This window comes from Zosterops lateralis (assembly GCF_965231275.1).
Source record: "Zosterops lateralis genome assembly, chromosome: 4".
Classification (NCBI taxonomy): domain Eukaryota; kingdom Metazoa; phylum Chordata; class Aves; order Passeriformes; family Zosteropidae; genus Zosterops; species Zosterops lateralis.
The window spans coordinates 43,593,400-43,608,965 of record NC_139765.1 but is presented as its reverse complement, the minus strand read 5'-3'; the positions used below and the strand labels follow the sequence as shown (position 1 = coordinate 43,608,965).

The 15,566-nt window shown below is 41.6% G+C and overlaps 1 protein-coding gene across 3 annotated transcripts in view; it reads left to right on the top strand.

Annotated features, from left to right (window-relative positions):
- Positions 1–15,566, top strand: part of LOC310908166 (uncharacterized protein) — a 112,829-nt gene that overhangs the window by 81,602 nt on the left and 15,661 nt on the right. The gene's annotated exons all lie outside the window — the stretch shown is intronic.

Below are 15,566 nucleotides of genomic sequence, written 5' to 3'. Positions count from 1 at the left end.
GATGCAATGCGTGGGAACGTGTTAGCTAAATAAGTCACAGTGTTACTGCCCTCTGCTCCTGTCCTTGAAGTTAGACACTCCAGAAAAGGCTTCTGGAAACTGCTGTCAATAAAATACTTCAAGATATTCTTATAGGTGAACAAACTGTCTAAAATTTTTCAGGGTTCTTCACTATGAATGATTGAGATACTTTCTTAAGATAGAGTTTACAGCTTCACGTAGGTGAAAGGTACAGTGGCTAAGCTCTGATAGTGAGATGGAGCCCCAGCTTCCCTGCCCCTGGCTGGGAGCCAGTTTTGTTCTGCAGAAGCAGCAATGCTCAGGGGGCTATCAGAATAGCCCCAAAATCTCTTGTGTGTATCTCTGGGAATAGCACACTCTTTCTTCCTGTTTTTAGCATGTTGGCATAAATTCTTCTTGTCACCTTCGCTAGCCTTAATTACTTACAGTATCATAACAGGACTGCATTTAAAGTGCGTTCATTGATCCCCAAAATTTTATTGCAATTTCTTGCTCTTTGATTTTCCCCAACCTCAAATTCTTCTGATCTCTGTTGTTGGAAGCCATTTCTCGATCTATGATTTAGTGATTTCAAATCCCTCCAGACTCTGGGTATGTTTTCTGTCTGGAGATGGACTCTGGCTAAGCTCATTTCTAGTGGTGACATGAAGGCATGACTTGTTATTTTGGCATGCAGCACAAGTCGATAGAGAAATCAGATCAAATGGATCTCTGCATTAGATGAGCTTCCTGGAAAAGATGATGCACTTTCAGTTGTTGTCACCACAAGCTCACAATTAGAAATATGTCATGACACTAACACTGAGGAATAATGAATCAGCTTCTCAGAAATGGAGTGTTTATCCACACCAGAACACAACATTTTTAGTGGCTGTAGAATGCCCCAGAATATCTTTCTGTGCTGTAAAACCACATAGCAAACCTTTGGCCATAATCATTCTCCCACAAATGTAAAATCGGGCACTGTTCAGTGTTTTCCTTAAACAGATGCAGAAAAGATTTTTTCTTTCCCTTCCCTCCCTCCTCCTTCCTCACCCCCCTCTCCTCCCCTTTCTTCTTTTCTGTCCCTGAAGGGCAAAGAAGACTCTATAAAATGTCTGAGGCTTTTCAGATGGCAATGGTTAGCTGATTTTATTCACTGTGTTGGGACAAAACAAGACTGCAAAATGACTTTATTTCTACTTTTGCTTGCACAACGCTTTGCATTGGACAAACTGGTTTGAACATGTCCAACATACATTTTTCTTTAATAATACACATTGTCTGGATAAAATGCAGAGGTAGTTCTTGGAGGTTGTACAGGAGCCCAGACCTTCTCCCAGCCTTACTAAGTGTTGAGAACCTACTAAGTCACCCAGGACAACCTCACTCTCTGGTCTCAGTGAAATTCCCTTGCAAGGTGGAACCACTTTGGAAAACAGGCTGAAAGAGTTCAAAATTAACAGCTGCTTTTGAGATCCATCTAGAAGGAAATCAGCAGCTGCTGTCCACTGGGAGAAACCCAGAACCTGACTCTTTACCCTGGTGAGGCAGGCAGAGGATCTGCTGAGGATGCAGATGGTTTTACCTAAGATGGTACTCTGGTCTTATCACCTGGTTGGAACAAGGCGCAGCTGTGTAAATACAGGTTTGCTGCTTTCTGCCACTTAGGGATATGCTGGTACAGATGCTGAGTTCATGTCTGGCCATTGCCAGTGGCAGCAATCACTCCATTACTTCCCTGTCACAGTGGGCTGTAGAAGTGAGCAGCCTGGCCCTTCTGCACCACATTATCACTTTGTGTTTCTCCCTTGCACAGAATATCCACTTCCAATCCCTCAAACAGAGCATGGCAACCCCCAACTTTGCCCATGTTCCTAAAAGCCTGGTGTTGGTTCCAATGGTGCTCATTGCATTATCTATGTGCCAGGAATGGATGGAAAAGGCAGGACTCACACTAGAAGAAGGCAGTGAGGTTGCTCTAGGGCTCCACTGGAGGTATTTTGCCTCAGATGCTCCTTGTTGCTGCTGTTCATGGAAGCCCAGGGGAGCTGGGAGCAGCTGCCTCTGTGCTAACTGAACTGGGCTGCTCCTCTGTGTCTGCAGAAATAATATTCCTTGTAAATCTTGTCAATCTTTGCTTCTTCTCAGCATGTTCCTTAAACCTCTCTATAGCTTCCTGCTCTTTCACCTAACTACCGGCTGGGCAAGAAGCAAGACATTTTGTGTCTGGCTGGAGACATCGCCAAATAGGCCAGGGGAAGAAGACTTGATTTGAAACCTTTAGTCTGGTGAAGATTTGAATCTCTTCTCTCTCTAAATGCTGATTTTCATACAACTCTTAAAACATTAATTTTTTAGAGACTGTGAAGTCCTGCCAGATTGCATTAAAACAAGCCAAAAAATTGGTCCAGAAAGCTGCAGGAAGAGATGGAGAGAGAAAGAGAAATTACGTAATCTTCATTTCCATGGGAACCCAAGCTAACAGGAAGATTTTTATCCTATCAGTCCAATCTGAGTAGTGAAAATATATATTTAATGTGTTTGTGCAACTGCAGGCTGTGACTTTCAGCATGTCTTTGTGCCCTCATGCATCTCCACCATCTACTCCTTGTTACCACTCAACCTGACCCTCATCCTTGTGCCAGCAATGCTCTCCCCATGATCTTGCAGAGAACAGCAGAGTAGCCGTTTTCTGGCCAGCTCTTACTCCCACTCACTTTATGCATGGCAGGGTAGTTGGAAGCTCAACAGGGATGTGAAAAAATGTATTTTGTGACTGGAGTGTCTAGATCCTGCCATTATATGCCCAAGTACTTCTGTTATTGGACCAGAGTTCAAACGTTGTCCAAGACTTTTCCAATGGATCCATTGTGAGAGATTCTCATTGAACTGAGGCACCCTCACATGAAAAAACCCTCACCCTCCTATGACTGATGGACTATGATTTTAATTGGACCTTTTGTTTCAGACTACCTAAAAGTTTTGCATTTATGTTCTGAAGAGTTTTTGTGTATGACAACTTAATAGTCCTGTATGGATTTTTTTTTCCCTGTATCCTAGAGGAGATGGACCAGAATTTGATGCCTTGAAAGAATGGGAAGTTTTCGTGCTGTTCTACTTGTGTGGTGTCACCTTTTTTCTTAGTGAGACAAAGTAATGTAGTGATAGTGCATATGCTTTCTTCTGGATAGGGATTTGATGACAGTTCCTACAATTAGCTATTCAGTAAACAGATAAAGGTCAGGCCTGATCATGTAACTGGTTAAAAAAACAGAGGGATCTGATTTGATAACATATAGATCTGTCTTGATTGATGGTTTAAAATTATTTGTCTTTGTAAACTGGTGGGAGACGGAGTGAAGAAAATCAGACATTATTCTCACATAATGGTTTTTCTAGTTTAATGAAAATACTGTGTAACTCACTAGTCAGACGGACCAAACTCAGCTACACAACACAATGATACAACATCACATTAAATACTGCATATGCAGTGGAAAGAGTAATTTGAGTTGGAAATAATTTTTAGTCACTCAGGAAATCAGATCTCATTGTGGATAGCTCAGTGAAAACATCTGGTACAGAGGATCAAAGGTAAACGCTGGTTTGGGTTGGAGTAGAGTGCTATTGAAAGTAATATGATAACATAATGAATGTTTCAATCAATAGTGTTTGGTAGGTTGTGTTCAGTTTCAAATGCAGAGGCAAAGAAACACATTGGAAAGAACTAGATTTTCAGAGGTGGTGGTGCTGAAGAGACAAGGTGGATGCTGGGCCAACAAGGTGGCAGGACTCTCCTCCTGGTACTGCTGTTGGATTTTGGGACACTTAAATGAAGACAACATTTACTTATTTGCCGTGAAGCAGGCAGTTCGAACTGCTTAATTATGGCAGTAGGAGAGACTCCAGCACTAGAAATCTTTACCCCAGGTCTTGATTTTTTATCTCCACAAGAATTCAGGGAGCCCTCTAGCCTGTGCGGACATGAGGAGAGGATATATAGCAATCCTAAGCCTTAAAATGTATCAGGATCAAATAAGAGAGGAAGGAGAACACAATGAGAAAATGAGTGACAGTTTAGAGATTACCTAAAAATTCTAGAAACAGATCTGAAGTAGAGGACGGAGCATGCCAATTAATTTCTCACTGAGGAAGACTGATGAACTGTAATAGACCCAGCAAAAAAGCTGTGTTCCTAGTTCATCCACATTTATGTAGCCAGATTATCCAGGTTTAAAATCACCAGATATAAAATATTTTGTCCATGACTGAAAGCTTTTTATTGTCCTAGAAAGAAATATGTCCCACGTGTCGAAACAGCACCTGCTTTCTTTTCTTTGACCAGTCTACAAAAATAAGATGGGTCTGAAATAATCCATGTTAGGGTTTTTTTTTCCAGATTTATTGTTCCAACACAGTTTTACCCATGAGGGGCCCTGTACATGCACTAGAACAGCAAACATTTTGATAAATTAGTTGTCTTAACAGGGATTGATGAATTTTATAATGAGCTAGTGGAGAAATGCAAGGCATAATCAATCTAAGATGGATGGGGTTTACTGAGGAGAACAGGAGAATTCCCAGTTAAATCCATTGGGGAGTCATCATTATTAAACTTCAGCTGATTGATTTACAGAATCATAGAATCATTAAGGTTGTAAAAGATCCCTAAGATCATCAGATAAGAAGTTCTGTGTCTAGTGAAGTGAAATCAGAAGTAGGATTATAAACATGATGCAGGCATTTATGCTGCAACAAAGCAAATCTATGGGGATCTGGGGCCTATAGTGGAGTGGCAGTCAGCCATATGCAGAGCCAGAGCAGGAGGCATGGTGGGGCACTGCCCTTCCACTGTGCTTACTGAGCAGGACCAGAGGCCATTGCTTACCTATCCTTCCATTCTCTGCACTTGCTCTATAAAACTTATTCTGCTATTTTAAACTGATTCTGGAGTATGTAAACAATATCTGGAATAGCAAATGCAGACAAAGTAGGTAGAGACCAAAGGCAGGCAGAAGAGAAGCTCCTGAGGGTTTAGAACACAGGCCCTGTGAAAAAGGCTGAGGACAATATGTAATTATTTGAGTTGAATCTTCTGTTTAAGGCAGCTGAGAAAGAAAAAAAGATCAAACATGGAGAGTGGCTACTTTAGTGAGCTAAGCTGCATATTTAGCTTGGGTAGCACATGTCTCAGAATTTCTTGTTGCAAAACCTGCTTCGTATTTGATGTCACATGGTTGCCTAGGCCATGTGTTCCAGAATGGCCTACCACCATGAAATAACATCTTGGAAGTAGGACAGCTCTGATGCTGTTGATGTGACCACTGTGTTTGGTCCCAGAGAATGGGGTTCTGGATTCAGACCTTGGGTGGAGGATGATCAGGGCGCATCCTGTGGTTCTTGGCAGAATGTGGTATCTAGTACCTATGACAGGAAAATACAAAAAGGGATTTCATAATGTTGTGCCACATTATTGCATCAGGAAATGGAGACCCTTTGATTCCTTGCAAGGCTATGTCTTGGCAAATGGAGGCCAAGTGGGCTAACCTGTGGGGGGGAGGGGGGGGCATTATCTACAAAAGCTCTCCTAAGGCTCCTTTGTGCAGTGAAGCCTAATAATTCACAGGATGGACATGTAAAATGTTAACTACATGCTCTCTGAAGACTGTTCAACAATAGCCAGTCTGAAGCAGCCAATCTTTCATGGTCTGGGAGCCAGAAACCAGAAAAAAAGTGTGTCAATAAAGGGCAATGGGTCTTAAAGTGCTCAAATTATTATGTCAAGGATTTTATGACCAAACATTCTGCTATTTGCTTGATCTTTGGTTTCTTCAACTCTTTTTTAAACATACCAGCAAGTATGTTCATTATTACATACAATCGTTTGTATAGATCTGCAAAATCCCGCTCTTACAGCAAACTTACTGGCTGTAGTTACCCAGAGGCAGAACTACACAATGAAGCCATCTAGGATTAGTCTCCCCATGACTGTTTCATGCTATACCCGTAAGGCTGAAGCTTGGCACAGGAACACACACTGCTAACCACCCCCCAGGTGCTGCAGCCTCACCTCAAGCCCTGGTGATGCCTGGACTCTACATATTTACTTTCAGGTACACAAACAGGAAAAGGCTTATTTTAGCAGTTCCCAGCTGCTGTAAGCCATGGTTTCCAGTGATCTCCAGCCTGAAAGAATTATCTCCATCTGCCCAGCCAAATACAAGTGCAGTGGAGAACAGCTATTGGTTTGCAAATGGTTTTGTGCAAGGCTGAAGGGTATTATTTCATCAGATTGTGCCTTTTGAGGGGCAAAAAATGGTCAAACCAGGCAAGTTAGTAATAGGTGGTACCATGAAGAGGATGCACGATTTTTTTCCAGTTACACTGGGTGTGTGCCATCTGAGGAACGTGACTAAACAAGTTCCACATGTGGGCAAGAGTCACCAAAAACCCCCAAAGCATCACAAAGTCATTAAGGTTGGAAAAGATCTCTTAGATCATTGAGTCAAACATGTTGCAATGGTTGAATTTACAACTTTATTACCCACAGTGAGCAAAGCCAGTGTGAGACCAGTGCTGCAAACGCAGTGGGCTATTATCGGGCCTTTTAAAAGCAGTTGCTGCCACATTCAGGTGTATCTTATAAACCTGGTTGGAATTTCCCCCCTTTTTGCAAATGTCTATTTATAATGAGGAATAATGAACTTCTGTGTTCAGTAACAAGGCATACAGGTCTGAAAAATCAGATGTGAAAGTCTGCAGAGTCTGGCACTTTCATTTATTTTGCTCAAATTTGGTCTCAATTTCAGAATGAAAAGTGTTAAGACAGTAGTGACCACTCTACCTGTAAGGACAGCCCTCATCTGGAAACATCACCTCTGCCAGTGTTCTGTCTTAAAGGACAAGCAGGTCACCCTTAGCTCTGTGAAGCATCATTGATCTTGGTCTTTGGGCTACGGGCTGAACTCCAGGCTCAAGTTGCAGATAAAGCCATCAGCATGGTACTTAGCCTAGTGGAGCCCAAGCCAGCTGGGACCTTTTCGCACAGCAGAAGTACAAATGTTAATAATAAGTCAGTGAACGGTTGAGAGATTTGCCCTAAAAGGAGATGTCCCAGCTCTATTCTTTCCAGCTATGTTGTTTCTGGGAGGTTGCTGTGCTGTTTTCCTACCAAAAAAAAGGCCCTTTTTTCTCCACAATGTGAGATGCCAAGTCTTGAGATCCCACTGCTCTGAATAATTAAGAACAGAAAGTCCTTTCCTACAATGTGACTGAGGCCTTGTGATCTGCTATGATGTTCTGATTTCTGATTCTGACTTTAAATGACCAGAATTTGAATTCAATATGAGGCTGAATAAGTAGTTACTCATACATGCAACCTGATTTCATCAAATGGAGCTAGCTGAGCATGACTGCTTAGCTGCTGGCGTAAAGAGCTCATGACCTGCCTGCAATGATGATATGGTCATTTTTAGCAGCAGTACATTTTCCTTCCTTTTCAGATTTAGGGCAAGTATGTTCCTGGACACAGGAAAGAAACACAGTATCTGAGGTTCCATGTGAAAGAGAAGAACTGACTAACTGAACAAAAAATGGGGTAAGAGTCCTCAGCTGAGCATGTCAAGCTCATGAATCAAGTTGTGTTATTACCTTTTGGTGTTTTTTTTTAACCAGTGCTAATCTCGTGATTCAAGTGGGTCTTAGGAGTCACAAAAGGACAGTCTGACCTCTTGTAGTGCCTGAGGGATGTCACTGTGATTTTTCCAAAGCAGCAGGTGTTTATTTCAGAGGACTGGCAAAATGCAAACTTAGGATTAGAGCTGCCATCCTTGAGCAACTGCTATTGACTTGGTAACAGCTTTGCTTCAATAAGAGCTGGACACAAACCAAAGATGGTCTCAGGGTCTGACCATGAAGGCCTTACCTAAAATTCTTCCTGTTCTCAGTTGAAAAACTGTTTTTGTGGCTGTTTTCCTGCCTGTTGTTTTGCTGTTCATAGTTCTGTGTTTCAGCCCAGAAATGGTAACTTTTATTAGCAGCTGAAATACCTCATCTGTTACCTCATCAGTTAAAGAGGTGTTAGATAATGATACTTGGTCAGTTAAAGAGCAATTCAGGACACTTTGGATTTCATATGAAGACAGATTTGTAGATGTTAAGCCTGTTGAATGAACTTACATTTGTGGACCTAATTTGATTACAGAAGTAAGTTATGAACAATAAGAAAGTATGAAAGGTAACATAAGCATTATGCAGAACGCTGAGAGAGGCTGGGAGGCAACCTGACAGAGACATAACTAGTAACAGAGGTGTCTGGGAATTACTTGGTATGGATCTCCCCTATTATCAAATTTCCCTGAGGCCTCACAACCAGTAGAAGTCTATCTATAGAAAAGCTTATGGACAGCTGCCAGTAGATGATGCCTGGAAATCAGGAATGAGACAGCTGGTGCCTGACCTTGCTTTACTTGATCCTGCTTTGTAAAAAAAGCTGGAAATCTCAGGGCTCCCATGACTCCAGTGGGAATCACCCTTTCCAGCCCTGTGGAACAGCCTTCTCAAGAAGATCTATAAGTCACAAGTGAAATTTTCCATGTCCCCTGGAGACTCCCCCCAGCTAGCCATTGAATCATACCCCCAAAGGGAGTTTCAAAGATGTTCATTGGTGGTGATTGATTTTTTTTCCAAAACTGTCACCTAGAATAGACCATGGAATTGCAGCCTGAGAAAATCTAACTAACAACTACGCAATGGATCCAGAAAATTACACAGGAAGACTTAAAACTCTTAGTGTATTTCCTGAGTAGCACAAGGATTTTCAGAGGTGCGTTGACAATTAAAATAAGCCAGGCACATCGACTAAAATTTAAAGGAAAAAGAGTGAGCTATATAAGAACCCCCAAAAGCTTTAATCCAGGGATAAGAACAAAACAAAACAAATGCTACCTCTTTGTCTTCTTCACCCTCTGCTGCTTTGGCCTGTCTCTCAACCTAGAAAAAGTAGCTCAGAAAATTTTAACATTTCACACTAATTTCCAGAATTCCGGGGTCTCCCAGTAGAGGGAAGTATTGTTTCATTTCCTTTGGCTTTGAAAGGCTTTGCCAGGGGAAGTAAGGCAAAAGAACACACAGATCAATAATATACAAAGAAGGAGATGGAAATGATCACTTAGACCTTAGTCTTGCAGCTACACACCTTCTTGCATAAGCAGGAACTCAAAATAAATGAATGCATAAGAGCTGCAGGATCAGGCTCTAGATCATTTAATATGCATGTGGAGGACACAGAAACTGTATCAAACAAAAGTCCTGCTAAAAGGACTAAAGCTACAAGTGAATTTTTTTTTCCTGCTATCATCAGTGCTTTCCTGGATGATAGTCTGTAGCCTAAGCTTTTACACGTTTCCTAACGGCTGTTATGTCTGTCAGCTCTAATTATCCAGGGGAAAGTGGAGATGAAATATCTGAGTCATACAGATACCATGGCTTCCCAAGGCAGCTCCACAAAAAGCCATCTTGAATTTCTGCATGATGCTGCCATGTGAAATCCCAGGGAGGACTTCCTAATTATTATGTGCTGTTCTGTGGGATCTGGAAACTAGCTAAGGTGAGATCAGGGTCACTGCTCCTGAGCTCCTGAAGCAGGAGGCAGGAGAGAGTCAGGCATGGAGCCTGCTCAGTGTACCAGCTCCTGGGGCTGTGGACATGATGCTTCCAGCTGGCTCAGTGGGAACAGAACTGTGCCTAAACCAAATAAAACTGATTTGGGTGCCTCAACCATACTTAAAAGGTTAGGACCAGAGTATAAACTCTGACAGGCATCCCTAATTATCCACACACTCCTCAGCTGATTTTCCCCTGTGCTAATTAACTCTCCTGCAGACCAAGATAGGGACAATTTGGAGAGTATGGGCTGGAGGCAGAATGGACATAGTAATCTTAGTCTGTGTTGAAAGTAAATTTGCCCATATGGACATGACCTATGTGGTATTGCATAGAACCACACTGCCTGGGAGAGACAGCTTTGTTCTTTCTGTCCTGCGAGGTGTTATCTGCAGAGGGATTAAATTTCTGTCTGGAGAGGGAGGAGCAGATAGAACAGATCACGTTGCAGAGCCTTCCTGCTCCTTAGCACGATCCTACCTTACTTGGCTTCACCTTTGCAGATGATGCTCTCAGTGTGAAGTCCAGCACCATGAGCTGCAGCACTGGCCTGGTGCCCTGGGTAATCATCAAGGGCTGAACTGCTCAGGGATCCCTTCTTCTGCTGTTCCATCTGCATGTCTCTTAGGATCCCCTCCAAACTTACCCTAGATGCACCTCATGGAAAGTCTCAGAGGTGACTGAGTAAATCCTCTTTCCTGTGGAACAAATGAGATGATCCTTCTGTGGTTTTGAATAATTTCTCCTAGCATTTTAGATTCTGTGATGAACTTAGCCTTGGTTCCTTAGCAGTTCAATGCTATTTGCAAAACTTCTTTTTTCCGGCCAACACAGTGCTGCCATTTTCCCAATAAAGGCAAAGACAGCATTTTTGTGCACTTAAGTATGATTTCTTCATGCTTTGTTATCTTTCTTACTCATGGCAGCAATGATTAAAACGTTAATGGCTGAGACTTTGTACTTATGGACCATCCCAATTATGTTTTTTTCCTACCTATAAATACCATCTAAATTTGTTCTTCCTTTTTCCTTTTTTTTTCTTGAAATCAGTGAGATAAAATTTGTCCTCCCCTATAGAGTCAAGACAGATGCACCTTCTCTACCCCAATTCAAATGTATATAAATCTAGGGACTGGCCTGGCATTTCCTCAGCTGTAATTGGAGAAAACTCTTTTTTCCCCATCTAGAATCTATTGTGGGAAATTTGTCATTTTAAAGTCAGATTAATTTCTGCTTCCCCACTCCTGCTGACTCCCTAATACCTCAGGAATCATGTGAAATCACTCTGCATGCAGCAGCTCATGGTGGCTTCCTCAAAACATGAGTCAGAGTTGGACAGACAGCACACCACTACTCTCTGCATGGTGGCAGAGAGCAAATAGTGACTGTCTATGGTCTGTCTCCATACTCGGCTCTTATTCAATCATTTTGAGGTTGATGTTTTAAAAGACAGGACTGGGTATGGCAGAAAATCCTCCTCAGCTTGTGAGTGGTAGTTATGAGGATTAGTATGTCACGCTTTGTAGGAACTCAAGAACCTGTTACACTCTTTACACATGAGCAATAGGGAAACAGCAATTTAGAAATTATTCTAAAATACACATTTTTATTGTGCACATTGTGGGTTACTGAGTGCAGAGCTATTTAACATTGCCAGAAATGTCAGAGAAATTTTCTTTCCTCATACAGAACATAAAATGCAAGCAGAAGCAGTTTTGTTGGTTACAATAGACAGATTAACCCAGAGAACAGGTATCAGTCAATTTTTTCAGCATGAATTTTACTCATAACCTGGAATTTAAAGGATATCAGACGGCTGCCTTCAATGACCCTACATATGATGACAGATGAGCATGTGTTCACTGGAGAAAGGGCTTTAGCACATTGAAACAGCACTTGTCTTCTGCCATATTACTGCTCTTTGCTGGAAATGCTGTCCCATGGCAGAGCCACTAGGAAAGGACGTGTGAGTGCTCATCCAGGCTTTCAGAGCACGATCTTCCTGCTGGGTTCAAGTTGCTCTGGCAAGCTCTGGAGAGGGTGCCTGGGCACTGCTGGGTGCAGTGCTGGGACAGGTGATCCCAATGGCCAGCAAGCAGCTGTGTCTGCTGTCACTAGGGCCACTTCTCTTCCTTCTTCTATAAAGATTTAGTGTCTGACTACTAGCAGTTTATAAGTTTTTGCTAATGCTGAAAACTCTTGTCAGAGATATGTGGCTGCATGCTTTATCCAGGCAGAAGTGTCAGCAGAATTATCCTTAGGCACCAGTCAGGGCAAGAGTCTGGCTGTTTCTGATTCCTTTGGCTAGAGGCTGTTGCTGGGTCTAGCATGGAAGCATGCCAGTGAGCAATGCCAATTAGGAAAGGGCATTTAACACGAAAAAAGATCTATTCAGTGTCTTGTAAACAAAGACATCTTGCCTTGTGTCAACAATACACTGGGCACACGGCTACAGCTTCCTCCAATTGTGTGATCTCCTTGATATGCAACTTTGTCCAACAATGTTTAGAGTAGCCACCCACATAAGCTGGTCTTAAAAATGACATTGTTTTTGGCTGAGGCTCATAAATGTGATGACAGACACTGTACAAGAAAAGGCAAAATATATTTCCTTATATTGCATAAATCTCAGGAATGGATTCTTGATTTTTTTTTGCTGTTAGGTTTCCCCCCTGCCTTCCTTCTGCCTATCACATGCATGGATGTAACCATGGACAGATATGACAAAGGGCAACTGCTAAACATTTTCTTAAAGATGGGTCAAAAATTCACCTACTACTATTACTACTACTACAACTTTACACATTTTGTTTCTGGCTGGGATTTCATTGAGCTTAAAATCCTTAAGAATCTTGGATGTAATTAAACAGAATGCTTTCAAAGGATATGTTAATATTATCAGTAGATCAATGGAAACTGAATCCAAATGTATTTTACATTCAACTCAACTCAGGTATGTGTGTGCAGGGTAAATGTAAAGATATGGTGATTTTAACCCACATGTTAGAAATATTGCACATTTGGTTCAGTATGTCACATGCTTGGCATATCACATTTTGTGTTCATGAAAATCAGAAAACAGTGACACTCCAGAAGAAAGCCCAGCAGATTATGCTGTAATTGATATTTTATACAGACGTGACAGACTCTATGAATAAACCACATGCTTAGTGTGTGCATAATTATTTTTCATTATAAATTAATACATGGGGATCCTTCAAACAGAAGTAGGGAAATTATTTCAGGAATATGTAGAATATGTTCCTTCCTGTTTTGGTTACTGCTCGTCTTTGGGTGCATGTGAATCTTTCTACCTGCTTTTAATGGAGCAACTTCCTGCTAGCCAGTGATACATAAACGCTGCATCAAGTCTGCATACCTTAGCAGAGATTATCTAACTCTTCAGGACAAACAGTTAACTCCGTATTTCCTAACTGATGTGCATTGTCATAGGAAGATGATGTATTTTTATGAATACTTTTGTTTTCCTTAGCTCTGGAGGGTTTCAGTCAGATGTTGGATTTCCCACAAACTATTTCCCATCACTTGTTTCAGCCCCGTGTGACCAATAATTCATACAATACATGGTGCATTGGCTGCCTCTGTCTCATGGGATTGGGTCTGCTCTCTTGCTGGCAAGCTGAAACTTTTCATGAAGATTTGAATTAATCCCTTGGGGATTCTGCAAATATATATTTATGTTAGTGTTGCTATAGCAATGTGTGTTTGTGTATTATCTGTCACAGCTTGCAAGTCTCCCCAAAGCAGCAGCAATCATTCTGATGATGAATTCATTTGCACATCAGTGCTTTTCAGGTCATCTCCTTGCATGAGAATTGTCATGAAAAACTATTTCCATGCTCAGGAATGAAAAAAGTGAAACACATAGGTGATACTTAAGCAGATGTTGTAGAAAAGTTAATACTTCCTTACTTCCTCACCTTCTGCACTCGAACTGAAGGAGAGAGGTTTTGTATCTCTGTTCTGAAGTGGGCTTTTTTTTTTTTGCTTCCAACAGGGCAAAGGAGTTGCCTTTATTACTGATTGCTAATTAAAGAGCAGAAAATGCTATGCCTGGCTCCATGGTGCCAGAAGGCAATGCTCAGAAAGCCTTGCAGGGCCTCTGCTCCTGGGATTTACAGTTTATTGCTAGTACCCGTACACTGGCTTAGTTCATATTATTCAATGATAGTGAGGCATATGGTTAATAAAAAAACCAAACATGGAATTGAAAAAAAACTCCTTTGTCAGGGAAGTAGTCCAGTTTGACTGTAGGAGACTTATTCTCAATTCTAGTGAATTGCTTCATGATGTTTGCAGTTATAACCAATCAAAATATTCTATCAGGCTGTACTAAGTATCTCAAACTTTTTCACATGTGCACACAGCTGTGAGGTCTTTCTCTGATTTGGCGTTGAATCTGAAAATGTTGATTGTGGCTCCTAGTTGACTTAGTGTTTTAGCAAAACTTCCCTCTGCTGCATAAATCACCCACCCCCCTGGTAGTGTTTGTGCTTCAGAGTGGCTGGAGTACAGATTGAGGTGTTAACTGCATCTTCCCAATTTCTGAAGTTAAGGGTTGATCCCTTTGCTGCTGGTGGCACACTGTCCATGGGAGGGAAACTGTTTCAGTCCCATCCAGAGGACAATGGTGAATTTTTATTTTATTTTATTGACCTACTAAACTTGTCCTTGTCTTTCTTTTGTACCTGAAACCAAGTAGAATATTCCCATTTAACCAAAATATATGTTCATGGCTTTGGCCATGACTGTATGCAGGAAAATGAGTAATCTCAGACTAGTTTGCCTGAGTCAACCCACCAGGAATGTGTTAGTCTGAATGCAATTCAATGTATTTCACATAGTATTATGAGGTCTTGGGCATTGGAGACAATTTCAGGGAAACTTGTCTTCTAAGTAATCTTATCTTTGATTTCCTGATAGCTTCTAAGAGCACAGCTGCTTTAATTGCCAACTGCTTCAGCCACAAATGATGCAAATGTTTGCCCAGCTTGCTATAGGTGAGGTTAGTAGGAGTATTCAGTGTCTTGCAGACTCCTAATGAGCAATATCAGGACCAACCACATTTCATGCAACAGCCTAGGGTTTGGCATCTGATTTCCTGGACAAAATAATGGGGAAATAATTTCCTGTTGAGCTTGTATGTGTTCAGTTACTCGCAGATGTAAAAGCAGGGGTAATTCATATGTTTGTTTTCTTTGAGGCTGGATTGTAAAAAGGGCTAATTGCCATTTTGCAAAAAGGTTTATGAGAAGAACTTTAGAGTGTAAAAGAATTATTAAGAGCAAAGGGGTAAATTTAGACAGCTCAGGCACCATCAGAAGATTTATATCAGCTCATTGCAGGTCCTAGATAGATAGATGTAAGTTATATCACTCTGTAGCTAAAGGAGGGAAACAGGTGGTGCTAGCCCCTGAAAGAGGGATTTGAGGATGTAAGTAGGGCACCTATTTCTGTCCACTAGTGATATATTAGGCTGAAGTGCCTCTGACTGGTGAGGAGGTATTACAAGCCAAGGGGAGACCATCAAGTGACCCAAAGGAAACAGTAAATAAGGTTAGCTTTATGAAAAGGTGACTGCCTCAGGAGACCTCTGCTTCTTCTGGGGATGTTCAGGAAAGTTTTGTGCCAAGCTCTCCAACTTTGCTTAGGATCAACCAAATTAAAGGTGGGGATTCAAAGGAGAAGTGTCAATCCTAGTACAAGCACTTATATTAACTCATGCATGTGGAGTTTGTTGGGTTAGTCTGACTATGTGGAAACTGGCTCAATTGCTTGAGCTGCTAGAGAAAAAGCTAAACTCGGCCATCTTGGAAAGAAAAGGTGGGAAGAGTTGGATAGTCTGTGATAGCAAAGACAGAAGTTCACCTAGGTCAGAG